Here is a 25671-nt window from a genome sequence, read left to right as displayed (position 1 = left end):
CAGTGGGGAAGTGGAGACCAGACACTCTCTGACACAAATGCTCCTGCAATGTTCATGAGCCTACAATTGAACTGTGAGTTCATGTGCACCCGAGGAGTGCTCAGAAGGAGAAGACCTCTCTCAGTGACATCAGCACCTCAGAGATACACAGAAGTTGGCTTTGTGCTCATCTCATGGGGCCTGGCAGATGCTACTGATGTGATTAGGCAAGCAGACTTATTTAGAGAAACAAAATAATTTTGAAATTGTTTTCAAAATTATGGGAACAAATACATGGCTTTTATCATCTGCTACGATATGATATGATTTGAAATGCCAAAAGGACCTGTCTCAAATTTTGAAGGAGGTGGGGGGAAACAAACCCATCTCATTTACATCTCTTTTGGACAGAATCCACATAAACAATGTAATAACAAGTGAGAGCATGTGAAAATGGGTTCTTATATTGGAAATCAAATGAATGCTTTAACTCTCATGTTTTCTTAGGGAAAACAGCAATGTGATACAGGGACATAAATGATGTCTGTATTCAATACAGTGATATCACAAGTGTTCTGTAGGAGGCCATTCTAGGTCTAAAAACAATTGTTTTAGTCCAAAGGAGAAAGAAAAATGAAAGAAAAAAAAAAAGTGTTCTTATCTTTTTCTTTTAAGAGAGGGCACTCCAGGTATTGCAGAAAGAAGGCTGTTATTAATTTGGGCTGTTTCCCATAGGAATGCTGAGCTGTTGTGGAGCCAGAATTCGTGTTAGGACAAATGCTTTAAGTTAATTGTTTGTGTTAGAGTAAATGGCTGCAGGTCAGGGTTGCTTGTTTAGTCTGGGAAAAGTACACAGGAGTACTTAATAGGGGAAATAAGAAAAAGGGAGGCTTTATCCTCCAGTGCTGAGTTTGGAATAACCAGTTCTAGATAAAGCTGTAGGCTGAATTCAGGGAGTAACCTGGGTGGAGATTTTGACTCCTTGAGAGCCAGCCTCAGCATTCCAGTGAAAAGTCCCATTCGTGCAAGGTGATGATTATCTTTTTCGAGATTCTGATCACCTTCTGGAACCAGTGGGAGCTGACAGTGCACAGCTCAGGCGCAGAGATATGCCTTTCCCTGTTTTGTGTTTTTGGGATTATTTTGGGACTTCCTTAATGAAATCTAGTAAATTTTTGTGGCTAACAAAGACACCTAATTAAACCCAATAATCTAAGGAGGCAAGTGAAAAAAAAAAAAAAAGCTTTTCTTGAAAGGTATGCCACCCTATGTAGTTTGTGTTTTCAGCCTTTGACTTCCTAATTGCTGATTGGCTATTTTCTCAGCTTGCAAATCCTTTCCTTGGGTCCGCTTTAGAACTTTATAGGCTTTGTTCTTAAGGCACTATGTACCAGAAATACTTTACAGAAATGCATCTTGCCAGTCTTCCTAATATGGAAAGGATAACACTAATTGTAAAACTGGTACAAATGTAGGTTATAATACATTTGCTTCATATAAAGTCATATTCACAAAACAGTTTACTGAATTTAACTTGAGGATTTTTTCAGTGAGGCCATAGACTCTAGAGTGAGAGAAGTGTCACTATTTGGTCCTTAATAATGTATAAAGCATTTTTTGTATACAATTTGAAAAATCTGTCACTCTTATTGTCATGTGTTTTATGAAGAACAAAACAAAAGTATCAGATATAGCTGTGGCTTATAAGAAAACTTACATGTTGGACAGAAAAATTTATGATCTCTTAAAACTGCATTCTGATCAAGTGTGAAGTTATGGAGTTAACCATTTGTAAGTAAATATGCAAGCTTTTTTGCCACATAACATGACTGACTTATACAGTGCTCAGAGAGAACCCCCTAGGAATCAATTGGCTTTATTTGCAAGCAAATCTCTACTTGCTACTGGTACTCTGAGCTCCAAGTGTCATTTTGAGATTCAGCAGCCGCTTATAAACAAGCTATAAGGGCTGAATGCTAAAAGGATAAAGTCTGTAACGCTATTTTTTTTCCTAAATTGAAAATGCTTATGACCATGTGAAACTTATGTTGCTCATGTGTATGAATATGGGCTCTCACCAGAGGCATGGTTCACATTAAACTTCAGTATTATACTGCCATGTATATTTGCAGTTCAACGTGAGAGAACATTATTCTTGAGACAACCTGGTCAAAGTTGCAAATATAGGGGCAGAAACCTTAAATCTGTTGGCAGCTCTGCTGTGGCACACCACAGTGCTTCTGTCCTTTGTCTGCGTAGTCTATTTAGACTGAAAAATCTTTGAGGCAAGAACTTTCTGACTGTGTTTGCAAAGGGGATCTGATCTCACTTAGGACCCCAAGGCACTGTTGAAATAAAAATTATAGGAATAATTGCATTCAAAACTGACAAATGAAAGAATATTTCTTTACTTTCAAAGACTGAATAAGTTGCTGCACTATATCAATCCCCCCCCCCAGCCTTTTTTTTTTTAATTTTATTTTCCAAGGTATCAGAGGGCCTTTTTCTCTTAATCTAATATTTATGTATTGCTACCCTTGTTCAGTGAAGAAGGGACAGAGTACTGTGTTGCCACATGATTTACCAGATTCTACAACACATGCAGAACTGTGTCTCTGGGATACTTTATAGTTTTGAAGTTTTATTTAAGGATTCGGAAGTTTACATTTCTTCAACTATAAAATTGTGTACTGTGTGGTTGCTTTATTGTGTCATTCTATGGATAAATTTGTGTCTACAAAGTAGATTTGATTGAAAATTGTTAATGTTTTTCTTGATTTCATGGGTTACCTGATGAAAATATATTCATTGGTGTTAAAAGCCCACAACACTGAGATGTTTTCAATCAAAAAAATTGAGATATGTTTTCCGTTTGTTTTTGATATTCTGTTTTAAACATGCAATGTTATAAAAGCATGCCTTTTCCCACAAATTTGTGAAGTCTCATAGCTGCCAGCACCCTTAATCATGTTTAATTCTTCCAGTGCATACACTGCTCCGCACAGTCTTTTTTTTTTTTTCTCTTAAAGATTAGTTTTTGTTTTTATAGCATTAGTGGGTTTTCTTCCTGCAAATGCAGTATTTGTAATGCAGTAAGAATGGATGTTTTTCATTTGCTTGCACATATCTTCCATTATTTTGACTATTATTTTATTCTAATTTAATTATCCACAATTAATTTAATTTTATATATATAGTTATTAACATATCGGTGTACTAATTTTAAAAGTTTAATTTTAAGATGTAGGTGATTGGATGCAATTAAACTATTTCTTCAGTTTTCTTTTAACTGGTTGGTTTCTTTTAACTTGCTATCATTGCCAGAAAAGAAGACTTCTTGATAATTTGTTATTATTTAATCCACACCTCCTGCAATGTATGATTTTGTGGGGTATTCCTTTCCTCTCCTCTCCTCTCCTCTCCTCTCCTCTCCTCTCCTCTCCTCTCCTCTCCTCTCCTCTCCTCTCCTCTCCTCTCCTCTCCTCTCCTCTCCTCTCCTCTCCTCTCCTCTCCTCTCCTCTCCTCTCCTCTCCTCTCCTCTCCTCTCCTCTCCTCTCCTCTCCTCTCCTCTCCTCTCCTCTCCTTTGCAACTTCTGCAAGATTATCTGAACTGATTTATGATTTTGGTAAGCAAGGATCTTATCTCAGTCCTGTGAAAGTTAATGAGAATCTTTTAATGGAGACTTAACTGGGTTTCATTAGAGCATTTCTGCAGTAGAGCATCCCCAGCGTGGAGATTTGAAAAAATGCAGAAGATATCTTGGCTACTTTTCATAAGGGACATGTATCTGTTCACCTTGTGAAAGTTCAAGTCAATGAATAGGCACATTGAAAAAGTAGACTGACCCTCTAATTCAGTGATGAACTCAGCACCAGCCTAACTTCACCTACATAATCGAGTGCTTTGATGAACAGGAATAGATGGTATGGTTCACCTAAAGTTAAGTGTTTTGTTGAGTAGACCAGTGAATACATTGGAAGAAAAATGTTTCACTAAAAATAGGTCCAGATATATGCTAACTTCTGTTTTGTTAACAAAGAGGAGACATGACTTTTCTAAAAGTTAAGTGGTCCACCAGGCAGGCTATCATGGTTAAGATAAGGAATGAGCAGCACACAAGGCTTGGTTTGAATTGGTTTGAATTGACCTTACTCTGCCCACAAGGTATGAAGTGGAGCTTTTTTCACCTGCTTCAATTTTCTAAAAAGTGGGTATACAAATTTGGACTATCCAAATCTGGACTCCAGGGCCTCTTACACTTATCAAAGAGAAGGGTGTATCTTTATGGTATCATTTCTCAGGTCTGAGATAGCTATTTTAAAATAAAGTAAATAAATTTGCCCTAGAAATGCTTGTTTTCTCTGTTGACAATGATGGATTTCTACACAATCAGCTTAGGTTGTCCTTCTGCTTAATGGACTGAAGATGTTTCTTTGCCATGGCTTCCAAATATGGTCCAGAATTCAAACAGGTTTGATTCAGAGAGAGCACCTCATATAATGCCTCAACCCCCTTGAATTTATGGTGATATGTTGAAGACTGTGGTGGAGTCTTCAACAATCTGTCTTTCAGTGTCTAGAAGAGGTTTGGCCTCTGCTTGGAATGGAAATATAATTTGGACTATCAGTTTCATATATTCTTTTTCTGTATGAGAAACTAGAAAATATAATTATAAATGGAAAGATTTGTTCTTATAAGTTAAGGAGGAGCAGAAAAGAAAGGAGTCAGGAGTTGGAATGGTTTGTCTTGGGTGTGATTGGTTCATCCAGTCTTCATTTAAGTTATTACCTTGAGTAGTGACATGATTCATGTCATTCAGATTAAACCAAAGAAATAAAATATTGGAGCAGAAAAAGCTATACGACTTGAAACAAAACTACTAAAAGACAACCTTCCTCATCTCAGGGACAAAGAGCTGCAAGTTTAACTTCTGTGCATAACCTGAATTATACATTGGTTATACAAGTTTACTTTTAGTTCTTGGTCTACCATTGAAAAATACTTTTAATCAAAATAAGCACAGCTTGAGAGGAAGCAAATGTTGTTAACTCAACCAGAGGATAATTGTTCATAATAAAGTAAGAAAAGGCAAGTTTATCACACACTGAATCTAGGGATCTTGAAAAATGAAGTATTGCATAATCCAGCTGGGGGAAAACAAACAAAAAAACAAACCCCACCTCACCCCACCCCCCACTCCCACCCATTAGCAAATTGTCTGCATAATCCAAAATTAAGTATTTTGAAGAAATGCTGAACCTATTTTGGTTCATGACCTTTCTGGTCATGAAAGAAGGATACAATTTTTATTTTATTTTTTTTCTATTTTTGTAAGTGACCTGGTTCTGATGGCTCCGGCAGTTTATGAACAAACAGATAGAATTTGAGTTTATACAGAACTGCTCTCAAGGACAGCTGCTTCCCTGACAAAGAAGGGACAGGTAAAATTGATGTTAACTTCGGTGATGCATCATAAATTTGGTAATATTTAAAAACTAGAAAACTTTTAAAGCCAGCACATAGAGCAGGTAAAAAACCTAAATATATATGCGTATAATATATGTTGAATTTTAACAACTTTAAGAGATCTGTTGACCTTTGCACATGAAATAAGGGTTATATGGACACTAAAGCACATGCAGTGTGTGCATGCTGCTGCTTTGGAAGTTTTCCAAATATACAATGCTTTGAGTGTCATTAAATGGCTTGAAAAATATTCAAAGGGATTTTACTCATTTTCTTCATAATATGACAATTTTGCTCTGTGACTGAACACTAACTTCCTAATGCTTTTATATATGCGGTGTGCATATTTAAGTGGATATAATACAAGTGGAAGTGGTTCAGGGGTTATATTGAGGAATGTTTGCAAAAGACATTGACAGTTCCTATCGTATATTGATAAGACAGTAGTTTGCTGGTGTGCTTCAGCTACCAGCTGAAAAGTGTCTTAAGTTTGGAATCACAATGGACACCCACACTCCTTGCTTCCCAAAGCAACTGTGCACAGCTCTTCTTGAAAAGAAACTGCAACTGTCACCTTGGATTCTCAGTACTACACAGAAAAGATTCAGCAGTTTGAAACTGCTGGCTTTGCAGGTCACAAAAAAAGGACTCTGTTTAGCACCCTCTCCAAACTCTGCAAAACACAAAAGGCTTATACAGAAAAAGAAGTGATCACCTCATCCTCTAGCTGTATGGTTCAAATCTTGCATACACTTTTTGCATAATGTCTTAAGACTATTACCGCTCCTTGCTATTCACACAGTGAAACTCTCATTGATGTTCTTATTATTTTGCATTCTGTTTAAATGCAGCATATGTGTTTCTGGCTTTGACAAATATAATCTTGCAAGGCCAATATTCACCTAAAATGCTTCTTAGAGATCATTTTTGAAATGAACGCACTGTTCATGTCCCCTCTTTCTTTGGATCCTGCCAATAGATTTCTCTATGCTCAGTCAAATGTAAGCTCTTTCTCATGACTTCCAAAAATCCTCCCAGCTGCCTTTACCTCCTGGGTTTCTCTTTTGGGATGTTGTCCCTGGCCCAGAAAGTCACGCCCATCAATTGCTATTTAAAGTGGAACACATGTCCTTCCTTCTGCTTTTCCTGCCTGGTTAATGTGTTTCAGGTGTTCACATTGTGCTCTTTCAAGACGTTTCTTGAAGGCACTTGCTTTAATGTCTACTGAAAACATGAAGCCAGGGAAGCTGCTGATGCATTCATACCAGGTATCTCTTGTCTTGCTGGCTAGTATTGCCACTTCTGTTTGTCCTGTTGTTGCTGATCTCTGAGACTGTCTTTTTGGTTGTCTGTTTGTGGAGCACATAGAATAATGTGTTCACCTGGTAGTATGTAAATAATAAATTTTTAGTAATGCTTGTGTATTTTCAGATGACATCCTGGGTAAAATAACTAAAAAATCAGCACAAAATTGAACATATTTTGTAGACATTAACATTTTAAAATTGTATACATTCAGAGTGCAAGCTGAGTAAAGGACAACAATAATGAAAAGGGAAAACAAACAAACAAAACAGTTTTATACACATACAGGTCCACTTATTGACTAATGAAAAAGTCCTGCCCTATATCTCTCCAGCTGAGAAATGGCAGAGGCTCTGTTGTCACACATCATGGAAGTTCACCCTGTGTAGCTGCTGTAGAAATTGCTGCACCTCCCCACTTTTGCATTTTATATATATTTAAATCCTAGTAATCCTGGCTCTCAGCTGAGTATCAGTCCCAAAAAGATTTAGGATAGGGTAAGCCAAGGGTTGTGAGTCCATAGCTATGCAAATTCCAGCTTCACTGGGGAAATGCAGCAAGAGCTCCTACAGCTTATAAGATGGAACAGAGTTCAGAGCTTCTGGTTTTGAGGCAGATCATCAGTGTGAAATGCAAATTGCTGTATTTGGTTTTCCTTTTTTAGTTATTACTCTCCTCGGTGTCTGATCTGGAGGGAAACACACAGTTAATAGTAGTAAAACATTCATGTTGACATGCACAGACATGGACACCCGGACAATACTGCAAGTAATTTCCATAAAAAGAATTAGAGAGTGAAGTTGCTTTGCCTGGAAAGAGTGTTATACTGGGCAAATTTCCACTGACACCATCAGATGAAATATGTTCGGCCACCACAGTCTCTTAAAGCTAAATGCAAAGTGAATCTGTCTGACTCAAATTTCTTGTAAAGTGTTTCAAAACACTACTTTATACACTATACTAAACACTAAACTAAATTATACACTAAACTATATCTGTTTTTTTTAATTATGATTTTTTAATTTCTTTGTTTGTTTTTAAATCTATGGACCAGCAAAATGTTACTGTATCCATACAAGGTGGATGGCAAAGAGAAAGAAAGAGGAAGATTTTTTTGGTTTTAAATTTGTGGTGAAGACTCACATACCATGGTGATGACTAGCCTTATAAAACTCTAGACTGACACAATAGACCACAAAGGAGTCACAAAGTCATTATACACAGTGTATTAATAATCTTTATACTGTAATAAGGAGTGTCCAAATAGCCTATGACATCAGAGACCTTTATAGCTCCAGAGGAACTATTAGATTTTATCTTCTCAAGAATCCTTAGATTAAAGAGTCCTCAACTAGACACTGACACAATAAAACATAAGGACTTCAAAAGAGTTACTATGTTCTATTGTGTCAATAATTTACATACTAAGGGGCCCCCGTGGTACCATAGTCCTTGACATTACAGAAAATGGACTTGGTACATACTGAGTGGCATTTACATTACTAGATAGTCTATACACAGGAATTGTTGAATATTGTATCTGAAAAGAATAAGAGCTCCACCTGAGATTTAATTAACAAGATTAACACAGACAAAAAAAATCTTTCTTTATTTCTTAAGCCCATAAATAAATAAAATACGAGGACAAACTAACTTGTCATATAATCCTAATGACTGGATTCACAGCTAGTTGCATGGGAGTAATTCCTTTAACCTCATTTATGAGGATACTATCCTTAGTCTTCGTACTCACTCACAGCACCACAAATGTCTTGGTGTTATAAGTCAGCTTATGTAACCCACAGACCAATATGTTTTCCTACAAAAGCATGAATTAAGGAACAAACAGGTGCTTTAACACTGAATCTCTCTGTTTTTGTATGTGAGTGTATCAGGGAAAGTGACATCCTTAACCTGACTTTAACAGTGTGTATGTGAATATTTCTCTGTAGGTGAAGAGTTCCCTCTATGTGAGTAGTTTTATGTGCTAGGGAAGAATTAATGTCTCTGTATAAGATAAGAGAAAGAATCAACCATGACTGTTGGAGGGAGCTTCACTCTAGATAGTGGGAAGATTTTTTTACTCTGTTGAGCACAAGTCCTGCTGTTAATAATTGAAGGTTGCTTTGTGGAGAAAGGACTGTCCATATCCATCATTTTGAAGATGAAATTTTTCAGGTTCTCTCTGTTTTATGCCATATCAAACAAACCTACAGTATGCAATTCACAAGTCGCATGACCAGCTCCAAGTTTCTGGCCTTTGAAAAGTTTGCTATTTTGACTTAAGTATTGAGATACTTCTTTTCTATTACAAAGAAGATGCATCTTTTGAGGATTCAAAGAAGCAAAAAAGAATATCCTCATTTTCCTTGACAGAATGCTTGCTGTGTTCTCCATGTTGAAGACTGGCAAATATGAACAGACAGGTTTACCCTTTTATCCCTTCTTGTTACCCAGTGTGGCTTTTAGGTCTTTCTCCAAATGAAGCACTCTGCAAGACATTCATAGATAAAAGAGAAGGAGAATGAACTCACCTACATAGAGCTTATGAAGGCTTTAACATTTTGATTGATAATATTTCTGTACCTGTGGCAGATATTTTAAAACCCTTCTACAATTGAGAGTGAAAATACTTTTGTGAACACTTATAGCATGTGTGCATGTGCAAGTGTGTATATAAAAAACACAGAAAGGAACAAGATTTTAAAGTTAGAGAATAATCATATTCTGTTATTGATTCTTATGCAAGACTTGTAAAACTCCCATGATGGAACAGTGGTAGCAAGAAGCCTTAAAAAGCGATGTGGTCCTTGCCTGAGCTTTGCCTAAATTTATCAGTTTGCTGGGGTTTTTTTACTTGCTATTCCAAGAAAGAAATTAACACCTTGTCAGCATGGCAGAGGAGAGAAACACAGTAAGTCTTCATAGATCATTGACAACTACTGATCTTTTGTGCACTGTAGGCAGATTGCTCTAAACAGGAGACCTAAATTTATCTCTAGCTAATAGATAGGCAAAGAAAATCAAAGCCCTGATATGCACTTTCTGCAGAGTGGAGAGCTTCTGAATCACTAATCCCATGGGATCTTTCTCCTGTAGAAATAATCTTCTATAAATATATTTAAAACATGTTATTTCTAATACAAATAATTTTTGGCCATTTGCAAAATGGATCATAGAGTTTACTGCTCTCCAAACCATTTGGCAGTGAGAGCAAAAATGAGTGCAACTGAAATTTGAAGAAAAGTATCTGTGCAAAGACTGTGAAATCTGTGGTCAGTTATTCTTTGAAAGACTAAAAGAAGTTATGCAATATGTGTGCATCTGCAGAGAACTAGGGTTGTTGCACTTGTTTCGCCATTCTAGATAGAGTGCACTTTTTTTAATGTTTTGCATAGGGCTATTTCAAGAAGGGCTTGATTTTTTTTTTTTCCTTTGCAAAGCACTGACATTGCTATCTCTGTTGTTATTGCTATGCAAATGTTATCATACTCTGATTATTTTCACTGTGTATGTGTTTCATGCTTCCTGTACAGTCTATAACTTTTTTTGCAGGCAAAAGCCAGTGCAGCAGTCCCCTTTTAATACAAACCCCATTAAAAGCTGCTGTTCTTAAATTAGCTCAGCAAAAAAGTGCATTTTATAGTCAAGCAAGCAGTAATTGGACACTGTGGCTATGAGTGGCCCTTGTGGTGTTTGGACCAAGTCCAAATGTACCTTCTGTCTGTCTCTGACACAGGCAGACAATAGTAGTATTATTTACTGTGCTGGCTCTGTGTAATTCGACAGGCCAGCTGCAAGAACAAAGAACCACTAACATTTTGCCCAGCCCTATTCCCAACTGAAGGCCCATCTACATTTCATAAATAATTTCCTAAAATGCTGGATTCTCTTTCCTTTCTATAGCCTTTACTGTGCTAATTTAGAGAATAAAAGTTAGCTTTGCAAACCGTATCCTCTTCCTGTGCTGTCATTCATGTATTTTTAGTTTTTGGACACCATCTTTATAATGACCCCAGAGTCATTATTATATATAGCTTGTCTCCTTAGCTGTGCCCAAGAGTAGGGAACCAGCCCTTTTACTGACTTTCCCATGATTCTAAAGTTAACCAAAGGGTTTGGGGATGGGTCATTTTACTCCCTTTAATAAATGAGTGACCTCTTCTAATTTTACTAAAATGCAGAAGTTTTGGAAGTTTTTCAGGATGAATCTCTCTGCTACATAGCCATGAGCAACGTATGAATGAACACAAGAGGGAGTATTAGGTAGTAGTTAATATTAGGGGGACTGGGATTAAGGATTCCTGGACCTAATATTGTCAGTAGCTTTGGCATAATTTCTGCGTACTTTGGCAGCTTTTCAAAAGGTAACCTATCTAGAACCACCACACAGCACGTGAACAACTACACCTTTATTTTACATCCAATGTATCTACATTTCCAACCAAGGAAAAGATGAGACAAACTGTTACCTCTGTGATTTTCCATATAACCTCAGGCATCCTGGAATTTCAGGCAACTGAAATCCATCTGTAAAATGGGTATAATGACGTCTCATTAGGGACATTCCTTCTATGAAAGGATACCTTCTGTAAATGTTGTTGCTTGAGCTGATGTGAGCATCTGCAGTGCCGATTCTTTAAATGCAAAATATGTCCTTTCTTGTCGTAAGCATCTCCTATTTTCTTATCTGCATTGGTAGCCTCTCTACCATCTTTTGTTGCCATTGCCCATAAAGAATGCCAGGCACATATGTGAGAACATCCACAGGTGAGTGGCAGGCAGTGGGAACGGATGGGGAGCCCAGTCTTCTGATTTCTGTGCAAAGGGCAGGCAGGTTGGCAGGAAGTGGGTAGAGGAGGCAAATTAATTGCAATCAGTAAAGAACTAAAACAAATGACTCCCTTAGGAGATGAGAGAGGAGATGGGAATTCTCTGACTCGCTGTCCCATCAGGACAGCCCCTTCAGGGCTTCTCCTAGAGCACAGATGCTACATGCCAATACTTACACAAGGCTGAAACAAAAGGCTTGCTTCTCCTTCACAGAATACAACTTCTATTGAGCATAGATATGCTTCTCTCTTTCACAGACATATACGAATATAGCAAATATACCCAAGGTATTTTGTAAAAGATAATCATAATACTTACAGAGTTGTATTGAATTCTATCAGGTAAAGATGAAGAGATTTTACAGAGTTGCACTATTATGCCAAAATGTGTCTGGCCATGTGAAACACATATAGATGCATTAGTCTTCAAATTTTTAAACATGATCCTAGGAATCCCTTAAGTAATTTGTTAGGTGCTCATCAGAAATCTCTTTGCCTACTATTTAGCTGGGATTTGTAGACAATTATCTCCCTGCAAAGAAATGTTTTCCAAGTGTCACAACGTACAGTAAACACTGACCAGCACCCTCAGAAAACGGGCTGTGAGATGAAATGATATAAGCACAAAAGCAGACTATATGGTTGCTAATCAGCCAACTGGGGCATGCTGGCAGTAAGACTTGCTTTCTTTTAACTATGTTGGCCCCTGGGAATACACTGCTGCCTGAAACCACTTTGACTGCCCTCAGTGTTGAGCATAGGTGTTCTGAAATATCTGCTTCAGTGTTTACTGCTTCAGTTTATTTTGATGGACTTACAGAAAGCCTTGATTTATTTCAGAAATTCTCCAGAATGAGCCTCAGTGGTATCTAAAATGGATGAGCTAATCCTCTCATAGGTAGAAATTGCCTCAATTCTCCAAAATCTGGGCCTTCAGCACATTCACATGCAGAGAAAGTTCCTGTCAAAGTCAGGGTGACAGGAGCTCTTTGTTTATATATATATTTATTTTGCAATGCGTGTTCACCTAAATATGAGTCAGGCAAGTTTACGAGCTCAAAACAAATTAAAACATCCAGCCTGGTAAGAGCCACCAAAGATGACAAATACTTTTCAGCATTCCTCGAGAAAGCTGAATCGCAGATGCTGAGGTGCAGACTTGATTGCCTGCACAATGAGAAAGCAAGTTCCTCTTCAGGATGCGGGCAGGTTTCTCAAAAGCATCAGTTTGGCATTAAGATAAATCTCTACTGGGAGGTACATGCTAAAGATGACTAAAAAACTGGAATCTCAAGTTGGGATAATTTATTTTGGTTTTGTATTTTAACAGAGTGAATACTAAAGAATTTGTGGGATTTTTTAGTAATGGTCACTTCACCGTTTGTCTACATCCGTATTAAGAGTTTCTGAGTTCCCTCATTTGGAATTTCAACCCACAGCTCCAATACACAAGGTGAAAGATCTCATACTTACATTTCTGTAAGGCAGGTTTTACAGTTCCATTTTCAGCCCTGAGAACCCCCCTCCCCCCTTTTTTTTTTTTTTTTTTGCAGCAGTTCCACTGAAATTGATAAACTACTGAGGAAAGATCTGAGTTTTGTAAAGTGGTATTGTCTAGCAAAAAGTATTTTGTCAAAAAAAAAAAAAGGATGGGTTGTAGGCTGGCTGCACATTTCTAATTTTATATTTCTAATTTATTTCTTTGCCACAGTGAATTGATAGTGTGCTAAGGAATAATGGAGTTGGATCATATTTTTATATTTTTTCATATTTGATCCAGATTGTTCCCATTCCCAAACAGGGACAGTCTTATTTTCACAAATATTGTTTTTAACCTTAGGATTCATTTGCTTCTTTAACAGCTGGTTTAACTGTTGTTTTTGAGGAAATCTCACCAGATATTGCTCTGAGTGTGTAAATACATTCTGGTCGGTGCTCCAGCTGGCCGATCTGACCACAAACCACAAAGATAAGGCTTTAGCCAGGCCCATCATAGAGTCCCTTTTAAAAACAGCCACAAACGATGGTGATAAGTATGGTCTTCTGGCCACAGAATAATAGTCCTTAACCATGATTAATCTTTCTACATAATACTGACTTATTGTGGAGGCTATTAGAAGTGGAATTGGTTTGCTTATCATATTGCTGTTCAGCAATATGTGTATAATTTCTATAATTTGTAATAGCATTACATGGGACTTTTGTAGTTGTAGCAGGAGATGGTACACTGAGAAATTTTGATCTAGAAACAATAGTTCTCTGAAAGTTTGCCAGGATCAGGACCACTAGTCCATCTAGTCAACAGAACATACCTTGCTGAGGCAAGGATGAATAAAATGAGATTTTTGTAACTCACTTGCTTTAGCAACCGAACAGGAAAACATAGTGTGCTGTTAGTCGTGGTCTTATTTGGATAGGATGCATCTTAACAAAATAAATAGTTATTCCTTCACACATTAAAAAATATTTAGTATATTTATAAAAAGATCTTAAGCACATTTTGATCTGTCAGTGACAGGTAGCATACAGATCTGCAAACAATTTTCCTGCATCTTCCAGTCTTTTTTTTTTTTTTTTTTTCTTAAGACAATGGAAAAAGTTACATTGTGACTGGAAGACAAGAAACAGTCAATGCTTCACAAAACCTCACTGCACAATATAAGAATTTAAAAAAAATCCAAATTTTATATGTGTCTTGCCTTTGCTGTGGTTCTTTCAGCATTGTCATGTCACTCCTTAGCCTCGTGATCTTTTAATAATATTTGCTGTGTCAAAAGTTGGTAATTATTGGTAAAGATTGTCTGCCTCACAGGCACCTTACAATTTATCAGCAGGCTATTATGCAATTTGACCTCATCCATAAAAGAGCACATTAAATACTAAAAGAGGCAGAAAATGTCCTGAGAGAGTAAAATTAGCAGTCAGTAAATCTACACAGTGTCTAGTCTTGTATTGCATGTGATGTTGATATGTTTGTATGGATGCAAATGTGTTTGTGTATACTTAGATACATACACCCCTATTCACATTTTTGTAACACGTATTTCAATGCCCATCTCAATGCTCTAAGCAGTTCTGTAACTCTCAGTGCACCACACCACAGTGAAGAGTACCTTTAAATATACACGAAAGAGAATCAAGTATGAATTTAATTAAAGGGAATTAATACTAAGGTATTTCATCTGATAAGAGACAGTATCAGTTAGGGACTTACTAAGGTGTATTTTACAGTCACCAAGGCTTTGGCTTATCTTGCTTCTTCCTGTTTTTCTCAAACCACTGTGTGTGGGATATTTGCACAGTGGATTGGACTAGCTAAAAGCTACAGGCAACATTCTGCTTTCTGTTACCCCAGAACAACCTTTTTGATTTCCAAGAGGGTGTAGCCAGGTAACTAAGCACAAAAATGCAAACAGCTGCTGAATTCCATCACAGATGTGGGGCAACTTTCTTGGTGGTCAGAGTGCTTTCTGCCTGTGGAAAACTTTTGAGATAAAAGAACTTCAATATGCAGGGCTCAGATTTACCATCCTCCATATATACACAAACTGTAACTGCAGGAGCTTGGCAAGACGTATTCCAGGGTAGAATTTATCCCTTCATCTGCTGTATGTAAAATCATTATGTTTATAAACATGTCGATTCTGCTTCTGATGAAAGGATGAAAGCTACTTCTTTCAGAGGATAAGACTGGACCTTAACAGATGTGAGTGCTGGTGAGAACCCAGGTTGTTCAAAGGACGGGCATAACTAGTACAGATGTTGCACTTCACCTTGACTCTTACACGGCCACTATGATACTGTCAGCCAGTGGCAGAAATGTTCATGGCAGCTCACTGTTTGCTAATGACAACAAACAAACAACAACGAAACTATCCAAAATGAATGTTGAATGCTTGATTATATTAAAGATCAACACAAGTGAGTAATTCTAAATTATGTAATTATGCTAAGAAAGCAGAGCTAAGAAGCTGCTAACCTGTATCATACAGAGCCAACTGTGAAAATCGAATACTGTTGTTTTGAAAGATTTCTGTTAAATGAGCATCAAGTGACTGTTACCATTGTGGTAATGAGATGGTGTTATTAACAGGATGTGGCACAGATGAAATCTTTAAGAAAGATGTTGCACTTTTGAGGGATGTTAACAAAATGACTGCTTGAAAATTATTTCAGGTCACCTATTTTCAGTAGGATTTTTCTCCCTCATCTAGAGTCCATCAGCACACACAGGCACAGTCTTCCTTCCTCCATCTCCTCACAGTCCTTGGAAAATGTTTCAATCTCAAGTTAGTGGCACTGGCTTCTGAATTAGATGAATCACTTCCAGAGTAGTCAATGCAATATGTGACAGGCCAAAATAAGCAGATAACAGTCATATCACAGGGATTTTATTGACATCTTTTTTCCAGAATAGATTGCAATGATTCATTTGTATTGCAGCAGTTCCTAAAAGACTGATTCATGGATCAAAACCATGCTAGTGATAGGTACTGGGAGCACATGGAAGAGAAATACATATCTTGCTTTCCCTGGAAACAGCGCTGGATCATATTGCTACCTCCCTGCTATTCTGCTATGCTCTTTCCTTCGAGCTGTGTGATGCAAAAATAATCCTTCCTGTTGTTCCTGAACTGATGGTCCCTCTCCTGCCACCTCCCCCCGTCCCAGACTTCCAGAATCCAAACAGTTTTTCAGAAAATTCCAGTTCAACTCTCTGTCTAGTCTTTTCCAAACAATTGCTCCTTCCACTGCTGCACTGAACAGACTTACCACAGCCCTGTGTTTAAGAGGCTGGCTTTCTGTGTACTTCATTTATAAATCCTGTTGGTGGAAACATTTCTGTAACTGGACCCAGTAGGAGTCTGACACTCTCATTGTGACTAGCTGTTTATTGTGCAAGCTGCTGACTAACTTGCAGTAACTAAAATATAATTTTCCAAAATAGGCACAGATGACAAACAGATAATCACTGCAGAGAGCCAATATAACTAAGGAGTACACTCAAGGCTCTTTTAGGTGTACTTCACAGGCTCATTATAATCAGCAAACGGATCTTAACTCAGGCTGTCACCTACTCAAAACTATTTCTTATTTTCAAGGCTCTGTCTCTTCTTGCCACTTCAGATAAAGCAAAGGGGGTCCAGTCATGTGCTTTGGTACTACTTAGCTCTTAAATGGCATCCAAAATACTGTTCTTTTTTCCACCTAAAATCCCTGCGACTCCTTTATCCCATCTTCCCGGCTCCCATCCTGTCCCAGGAGTTGGATTACCCTGGCCAGGGCAAGAAGCATCCTGCCCATCTGGGCTTTGGCAGCTGCTCACCCCTTTAAATCTGGGTGAGGAGCCGTTTCTTTCCTGCTCTCCCATTTTCCTTCAGCCTGCTTTATCCTTGCAGTGGTGCAGAGCACTTACCAAGTCTCTCAACATGGCTACCTTGCATGGCCTTGTAGCCATTATTTCCTGAAAGAGATAGCAGGAAGACAGTCATACTTCAGGAAGATTCGAACAAAAAGCCCTAAGATGATGGAGATTAAAAAGTATTCAGCTGATACACAAGCAAACAAAGGAAAGTAAACACCTTGACTTAACTGAGGGGGCACAGGGCAAAGATATCACCAAAGAATTCAGTTATCCTTGACTAGAATAAATAAGTAAATCCCTTGAGAATGGGACCCTGGGCACTTAAGCAACAGTAAAATAAATTAAAATCTTGTGTCTGATAATAAAATACAATGTAGCTTCAGCGTAAGATTTCTTGCTACCCTAAGGAAGCTGTTTCTACCGAGGTCTCTGGTGTTCATCTATCTCATTAAATGAAACATGTAATGGGAAGAAACATCCCACCACACACCCCTTAAAAAATACACATACAGTTTGAAAAGTGTCTTGATTAGAGATTTGCAGTTAGATTTAGTTTTCTACAGCTAGCATCTACACTGCCTCACGCAGCTCTTTTTGTATGGTTACCTTCACCTGACAGTGCTCAGAATTGTCCTGCAGAGGTGCTAGCCTGGGCTGCTGGGGTTATGGCCACATCCAGGGCTCTGTACCTAGGGAAGCAGCCCCTGTCGCAGTATCCATCCCAGTACCTGAGCATGGTGCTGCGAACAAAGCCCCTGGAAAACCAAGAGTGGGTCTTCAAACACAAGGAGTTTATCATGACAGATTTTGAAAAGGATCATTTTTTGTCAAATGTGGAATGAAAAGAAATCCTAATAGCTTCGGGGAGAGAGATTCTATCTATCTATCTATACATCTATCTATCTATCTCAATAACTGTTAAGTCTCCCATGAATGAAATTATGCTATTTGGCCTGCTATAACTGGGAGCTGTGGTAACATCTGTCATACAAGTCATACCACTAATATTAATCATTAAAAAAAAAAAATAGGAAAAAAGGATAGCAAAAATCTTGACAACAATCTTTCCTGGAGGTTTTCCTTTTTTTTTTTTTTTTTTTTTTTTAGCTTTAGGTTCATAGAAACTCCAATTATCAACTGCTTTCCACATGCAGTCTAAAAAAGTTTTGACATTAAGGATGTCAGCAGCAGTCGGAGGTGGTGTCAGAGCACACGGTGTGGAGTACGGCAGGCTGTCGGCCCCGGTGCAGGAGGCCGGGTGACACATCTTTTCAAAGAAGCATAGTATCTTTTTCATTATGACTTTTCCCTCTCAGATTAGACTGACTTGTTAACTCATCCTCCCTGGTATCTTTCTGCTAATGCCTCTGCTTTGTAAGCTATTTCTCACTCTCTGATCAGTCTGGGATCACATTTGGGATTGTGCCATGTAAGGGAGAGACAAGGCTGAGGCAATATTCAGGCTCAGGAGATATTTAGACATTTTATGCTCAGACATATAGTATGTAACATTTTCTACCACTTAAAAAGAAAGAAGGAAGGAAGGAAGGAAGAGAGGAAGGAAGTAAGGTAGGAAGGAAGGAAGAACAGTTATAAGGGAAGGGGAAAGAGACAGACGGAAAGAAAGAAAAGAGAGAAAGAAAAGAAAGAAAAGGGGGAGAGAGAGAGAAAAGAAAAGAGAAAGAGAGAGAGAGAGAGAGAGAGAAAGAAGGAAGGAAAGAAAGGAAGGAAAAAAGGAAGAAAGAAGGAAAGAGAGAAAGAAAGGGAGAGAGAGAAAGAAAGAAAAGAAAGAAAGAAAGGACAGAATGATTTTCTTGTGCAGAATACTTTTCTATTGCAAAGCATAGCAGATGATAAAAATGTATTTGAATATACTGTGTTCCATAACAGACAACAGAAAGCTCATTCTCAATCTCTGTAAACACAGAGGAATAGGGAGACGCTGATACGCAGACTGACCTTAGCAGAATTGCTCAAATTTAGCAATGAAACTGATAGATTTACATGATGCATATGCAGCAAGGCTCTTCATCTTCATGTCCTTGTGCTCATTATAAAGGCATGGACGCAGAGCATGGTTTATAGAGTGATGATAAAATATACCATGGCACCTGGTCTCCCTGCAGAGCTCTGAAGATTTATCTGTCTTTAGATGAGGTACTGTACAGGGATGGCTCACTCCCATTGCTGCACTGGTGAACTTAAACCTAGACTTGAAAGGATCACTCATCTGGCGAGAAGAATAATTTAGTCTTTACCCATTCCAGAGTCCTCCCATGCCTGTATTTTAATAAAGGACATCAGTTTACACAGTTGTGTTGAACTGAGTTTTTTGGTTTTGTCATTTAAACTATGTGCATTAAGATGTCTAATGGTAGTTTTTATCTCTGCAGAAGCCCTGCTTGAGTTGAACAAAGCATGTCTGCTTTTTGTACTTATGCTTGGAGAATGAAGACCTTGAAAAAGTGAACATGGTTGAAGCCAGACTGTAAGCAGAGCAGTAAATCCATGACACTATTAAGTATTTTCTAAGCTCTGTATTGATGCATCAGAGCCTTAGTTATACTTGTGAGTAAACCAGGAATATAAAATCCTTTCCCGTCCTGAATTTACCTTGTGGCACAAATGTATTTTAAATGGAAGATACTTTATCAAGTCTACACTTTGAAATTACTTTATTAATACAATCAAAAATAATTCTTCTATTTGTCTAGAAACTCATATGACAGTCTTTAAATAGGTGTAGAACTGATAGAAATGAACCTGTTCTTTTTCTAAGATGTGATTTTCTGAACTTAACAGACAGCTTGTAGAAGAGGACTTTTAATATTTACTAACTTTTACAAATAATTAATATGATGGTCTGAAGAACGTCAACAATGTTAGTGTTAAAAATATGAATATAATGAAATCTTGATTTGTCAGAAATTTATTCTCATCATCTGTTCATGCTATAGGAAGGAAGGATTTCTCAAATGAAATGCAGACTTTCTTGTTATAGTCTTTAAGTTACATATAACAGAAAAAAAAATAAAAAGAAAAAAATATATGACCTTAAAAATCTGTTGATTGAAAGAGATGACACAGCATTTAGTTTACTTAGCATTAAGCTACTACATCATGCATAGTTACCATTGGGAAAAAAAAAAAAATCAAACCTCCTTAAATTCAAGCATGACATTACCTGTGCTACCAGAGTGGCTTTAGTGAAACTTCAGGGAGTACAAAAAATATATTTTAGACCTTCTGGGGGTCCAACCTTCACAAGTCCTAGGCCATAGTGGGATCTGTAATACAGTCTAGGGTCTAAAAAGAATGTATCTAAGCTCGTAACTTTAGGTTATGAAGAAAAACAAACAGAAATCATTCTTCAGGAGCATGACAAGAGACATGTTATTCATAGTTTTAAAACCAGTTTCAGTTCTTTTTTTAAATATTTCCATGGGGACTCACTCATTCCTAATTGCAAGACTAAAAATTGTAGAGATGGCTCCTGTGCATTAACGAGCACCTGTATCCTTCCTGGGTGTCTGGGAGAGCCAATCTCCCTCTGTGCTGTCTCATCACATTCCCAACTACCATATAGGAATATTTCTCCACTTGGTCAGTCCTTCTTATTCTGGCTATACAGGGAAGCTGGTCTTTCAACTTCAACAGCATTGTGGGAGACTGATAGCCACTTCCTCACAGCCGGACTTCCGTACCTATAAAACACATTTCTTAGTGGTTGCTTGCTCATGAAAGAGAATGAAAGTAGAGTAATTCAGGGTCCTTTTTATTGTACTGAGAGACTGACATCTGGCAAGCAGCTGGCTGGGGACTTTTATCAGGAAGGGTGGTGGCACATTTTGCAGGTATAGGACCTTTAATCTGTAAAAGATTTGGGGTCAGAGCTGATTAGGCATTAGGCATTATGAAGTAGGCAAGTAGGCTGTCTTTTAACAGAGGAAGTAAGTGGCTTAACAAATAGAGGACAGCCAGAGATCTGTTGCTTTTTCTTTTTTTCTTTTTTTTTTCTGTATGGTTCTACATTAGGATACCTAAACACTGTGGTGTCAATGATAATGGCAGTCATTATGACTTTAAAAAGACATGCAAGTCTCCAGTCTAGTATAATATTTCTGTTTGATACAAACACTCAAAATGGGAGTTGGTAGTGGCTTTGACTTCTGGTTTTAAAAATTGAAAGTAAAAGTACGTTGCTTTATAGGTTATGTTGGCTGCAGGACACGTTTCCTTTAATGGAGAAAAAGGAGAGGTTGAAGAGAGATGCAGGGTGGAGGAAGACAGTCACACTTGCACACACTGAGCCTTGCATGGCCTCTCAATTGCTGTTGCTATTGTACAGCTACAGAAGTGCAGAATTTCAGTGCAAACAGAAGCTACTGCTTCTGCTTATCTAACAATGGCAGCTTCAGAGAAGGAAAAATAAGCCATACTGTAGGATGATTATTAACCCTTAGGGAAAATTGTGTCCTGTTCCTAATCCTGCTTGTGGCAGGAGCGAAGTGGTAGTGCTGGTGTTCTGCATCATCTCTGGGAATGCTGTTATGTGGCAAAAGCTTAAGGGATTGCAGGCCAAAATGTTTATACCTGTAGCAGAATTGTTCTTGCAGAAACATGTCTCTTACAGGTAGAGGCAGGAGTAGGAATGGAAAAGATGCCTGATGATGGCAAAATAAATATATGCTTTCTAAGAACTTAGGTACTGCTTCTAATAACTAGGATCTCAGTCCCCTAACAATCTCATTTTGACCAGGGGAAGCCACCAGCAATACTACTTACAGCCTGTTCCTTGCACTTAGAGTCTTCTATTTAGAGTATTTCGCTTTCAGAAAGATGGGGAGGTGCTTCTGTCCTTTCTTGCTTTCTTTCTGTGCAGGACCCATGTTTTGCCAAGCAGGATTTATTTCTAAATAAAGGAATATCTCAAGGGTTAGGATGAGGGGAAAAGATTTTGTCTAGAAGCTATGAGCAATCGAACCAAAAGTCTTTTCAAAGGAGACCAGGTGTAGAGGCAACAACCACATTAATTCCAGCTTTTATTTTGCCTCATGGAGGTGAATTTGCAGAGGCAATAGCTGACTGTTTTTTTTTCTTTTTTTTTTTTTTTCCCCATTGTCTGACTTGGGGTCATTATTGCATTAAAAAAAATGAAAAAAAAAGAAAAGAAAAACACAATGCATTATAAGGTGGACACACCTTTGGGCTTTTATGTCTCAGCCAACTAGTGTGCAGGAGACTATTACACTTTTTGCTCATGAGGACAGGAAACGGAATTTTAGTAGTAACAGTTCACCTACAGAGGATGTGGATATGCATGAAGTTCCTCGACTATTGTGGTTTTCTTCTATTGCTCTGGGGATGGAAGTCTGGGAAAATGAGTGGGGGGAATAAATTAGTGATTATCTGACAGAAGCAACTAAGGGTAAAACTTTTAGTTGATCAGCTATGTGTCTTGTAAAGTGTGAATCCAAAGTGAATGCAAAAATATTCCTGTGGACAGCCTGTGAAGAGAGTGGTAATGTGAACGTTTAAATTCAGGTCTTATAATATTCTTGGATTTGTTGATAAAGTAACGCTAAACCTATAGTATTTTACTGCATGAGTTCAACAAAGCTGACTGTCAGGCAGTTCTGTTAATTTGGGTGCAGGTCAGTATCTGGTATTTCAGCAGTAGTCTTTGGTGAAGTGACTAATTATTTCAGCATTTTAAAAGCATTCTTTATTTCTGTCTCAGTAACATAACTACAGTATTCAACCTTTAGATCATTTTATCTCTCTCTTTCTTTTTTTTTAAGATTAAAGTAATTTGTTATTATTTTTCCTATGTAAAGGAATGATTGATTGTGAACAAAAGGCCCTTTAACCTTTTATAAATGGAACAGACTGAGCTTCTTGAACCTTTCACTGTAAGACCCATTCTTTAATACTTTAACCATTACCTCAGCTTTTCATTGAGCCTCTTTAACTTATCTAAAATGAACCTAATTAGTCACCTAGCCCAGTCAATGGCTATTTCAAACAACTGTGTAAGATAACTGTAAATATAAGCCCATCAAACTCTGGAGCTTAAGAGTGGGTGCAACTCACTGCAGTTACTGTGATTTGTACAGATCTGAGCTCCAAAAAAGCTTTGCCTGAGGAAAATATTTTCTAAAAATGTGGTTATAGAACTAGATTTTCTTTACCCCGTCCAGATGTCCACAGTGACAAGTGATTTGTAAGACACAGCACTTATTAATTTGGTTTTGTAATGTCCTTATAAGAGCTACTCATGTGTCACAATCAAATCTAGGAAAAACAGAATTCTCTGTAAGAACAGAAGCACAGATTTGGGGATGCAAGTTTACAAATGGCTCTTTTCCTCACAGAGACTCAAATGAAAACCTAAGCACTGTGGTAAAAGAAAAATCCAGTTTCTATCATAGAAGATATGATAGAAGATTTCTATTATAGAAGAATGTTCAGATGTGCTGCTGTGAAGACAGAAGACTAACTTTGCAAGCATCTGAACTACTAAAACCTGTTTTCCTAAGAATGCATGTCACTTGTACTCTAAAAATGTTCCCTGTTCTACCTGCAATAAATGCACCTGTGTACCGTGACAATGCAGTAACTGCAGTAGTATGAACATACATGCCCTGACTGACTAGCCTATTTTTTTTTCTACTCCTTGGCTGGCTGATTGTTTCTGACAGAAGGTATAATAGCTGAGTTGTACCCGTATTTACTTCAGTAGAGGCATTTCTTTTTGTATTTTTTTCCCCTAGCTATTTGTGAATTTTCACAAAAGTTGTAGGAATTTAATTATCTTTCAAATTTCACCTCATCTTTCAAATTTATTTGAAATTCTCAATCGATTAATTTAAGGTTATTGTGCAGGAACAGACATAAGGCTGACCATATTAGTCTCATCTCTTTAGTAAAGCAGACATAAAATGAAAAATAAAGAAAGAATAATGCAAAGAAATCTGAAGCAAATTTCTTCAGCTTCTCTCTTTCATTCTCTTTCTCTCATTTGCCATTTACACCTTCTCATGAGTTTGAGGTTCACTCAGTTTTAAGATAATTACAATTTTAAAGATGAACACTAAATTAAAATATATGTTGATGACTATCACTTCATTCATTTTTCATTACAAATCATTATTTCTCTGGTTTGTTTACAAGAAAGAAATCTAAATGTCTCTAATCCTTCTGTTACCTTCTGTTCCACGTGTCAGTATTTCACTAGACCCTCATATAAACCGTTGATTAAAAGCTAAATATTCAGTACTGTTAAATGCTTTGTGGAATGGAACTTCTAAAATGAACTAACAGAGCATAATATCTAAGTACAAGAAAAGATTAAGGAAACACTGTTGATAGCAGTGAAAAGAAAAATAAGATCACTTGACCATCAATGCAGACCCTTCTGAGGAAGGTAGGCTTTATATAATGCATTTTCTTTGTTGCATTCATCAGAATTATCAAGCTTTCAACAAAGACCTAGCAAAATTGGATCTGACTGCCATGTGGTTTAGAGCATGTTTTACTTACAGCTTAAAAAATGAATGAAGAATGAAAGTCATGATTGTGGGCAGATTCTTTAGAAATGTTTTAGCTACTCTGTATTTCCTCTCACTCCTCAGCTGCCCTAATCCGGATAGGAAGATCAAATACCCAAAGGATGGCATAGAAAGAGCCATCACGGGGAGAAGAGGACATCCAGTTGGACTGATGTAATCACCCAAAAGCCTCTCTAGCTCTGCTCCAATTGAGGTTGTCATGACTTGGCAAAGCAAAACAAATATTGTTGATGAAATTTTCATCACTGTTAAGTGAGAGGATCAGCCTTATGTAAGATCATCAAGTGGGCAGCAGAAACAAGGTTATGCTCTTATCTAAGCATCTTATCTTACATCTAGAATCTGGGCCTGACTCCCTTTCTAGGGGCTTCTTTCACAGAGTGCTTGCAGGACGGCACACAAAACCGCCTGGTTGAAGCAGATGTTTGGCTTCACTCACAGAAAGGCAGCAGATCCCACTCAGCTGCTCCTGCGTTTTCATTGGAGGAGGACGGGGACACTCTGGGGAGACCGAGAAACTCTACCCCTCGCCGAGTAGCAGGGTTTCTGGTGTCATTTACTACATATATCAGCCATAACTGGGGGATGCAAGAAGACAGCTTTGCTTTGTGAAAATGAATAGATTTTTCATTTGTATTGCTTTAAAAGCTGGATGGAAAGGACTGAAAAATTCAGTGCAGGGTGGGAGTGAGAGGACAGATCTGGATCTCTAACAAACTTTTGCTCTTTCCTCTTTTCTCTTTTTTCTTTTCCTTTTCTTTCTTTTTTTTTTTTTTTTCTTTTTTTTTCTTTGTTCTGAACCTACTTCTAATAAACCAGAATTAATCCCTAATTAGAAACAATGTTTTTTTTTTTCTCTCCCCTCCCCTCCCCTTCCCTCCCCTCCCCTCCCCTCATCACTCCCTCTCCCTCTCCCTCTCCCCCTCCCCTTCCCCTCCTTCCTTCTCATGAAACTCCTGTTGAGTGTGGCACTCTGGCATAAAGCTTCCTTCACAGCAGCAGCAAGGAATTCTTTTCACTTCTGGAGTCTGCAAGTTTGGTAAAAGTCTCTTCCTTACCCTGAGGTCAGTGATGTCTGTAGTTTAATTTAAGGCATTAGAGAGAAACAATTAGTTTGCCTGGTGCCTAAACTGCCACTGAATAAACAACTGC

At 37.8% G+C, this 25671-nt stretch overlaps 1 long non-coding RNA gene across 1 annotated transcript; it reads left to right on the top strand.

Moving 5' to 3' along the window:
* The first annotated feature begins 6604 nt into the window (after positions 1–6604).
* Positions 6605–24176, top strand: LOC310900417. Its single transcript, XR_014585119.1, has 3 exons — positions 6605–6714; positions 19342–19436; positions 23323–24176. It is a non-coding gene; the product is annotated as an uncharacterized lncRNA (long non-coding RNA).
* Positions 24177–25671: the final 1495 nt, after the last annotated feature.

This window comes from Anser anser (genome assembly GCF_964211835.1).
Source record: "Anser anser genome assembly, chromosome: 5".
NCBI lineage: Eukaryota > Metazoa > Chordata > Aves > Anseriformes > Anatidae > Anser > Anser anser.
Note: the sequence above shows the minus strand (reverse complement) of the source record. Positions and strands in the feature narration are given on the sequence as shown.